Raw genomic sequence first — 786 nt, 5'->3', positions numbered from 1 at the left:
AGAGGTAATTATAAATCTAAGCTGAAAATCATAGAAGATAATTTTAAGGCAGAAACATTCTATCCAGGTCATCATGCAATGTTGTGCTGACTTACGAAAGTATCGCAAACATCTATCTCTCTATATAGTACTAAAACTCTGAGATTGTTTGTTTATTTGCTTGCCTGTAATAAAATACAGCAAAAATGGCGCACAATATGAGAATAGAAATATGAATAGAATATGAGAAATGAGAATAGCAACAGAATAAAACAAGTTTCGTTAAAATCGGGCCATAGGTTACCGAGTTAGCTTCATTTCTCGGGTCACGTTTATGAAAATTTCTAGCATGAGTAATTTTACATTACACTACCGTTCGCGCTCTTTACGAAACTTTTTCGTTCAAATCTATTTCCCTGTCAATGTTCCCATCTTCATTAAAAGGCATAAGATAACAAAAACAAGATATTGAAGAATTTCTCAATAATGTGTCTTGGTTATGGTAGGTAAGGAAGTGAGAAAAGTTTCTCAATCAAAAAATCATTCGCTGTGAGACAGCGAGAACGATTTTTCATTTAGTGAATTTCGTAATGTATCAGTTATCAAGTTTTGCTCTTTCTTGCAGTAATTTGAGCAAGTAAGTATGAACTGTTTTTCTTTCTTTGTTTTGTTTTTAATTATGCACAAAGCTACACAAGGGCTATCTGTGTTCTGCCCACCACGGGTATCGAAACCGCTGTGCCACTGGGGGGCTAACCTGTTTTTTTTTTATAGCAATTACGTTCTAATAAACTATGAATAACATTA

The sequence above is a fragment of the Limulus polyphemus genome, unplaced genomic scaffold, assembly GCF_000517525.1.
Source record: "Limulus polyphemus unplaced genomic scaffold, Limulus_polyphemus-2.1.2 Scaffold4223, whole genome shotgun sequence".
NCBI lineage: Eukaryota > Metazoa > Arthropoda > Merostomata > Xiphosura > Limulidae > Limulus > Limulus polyphemus.
Note: the sequence above shows the minus strand (reverse complement) of the source record.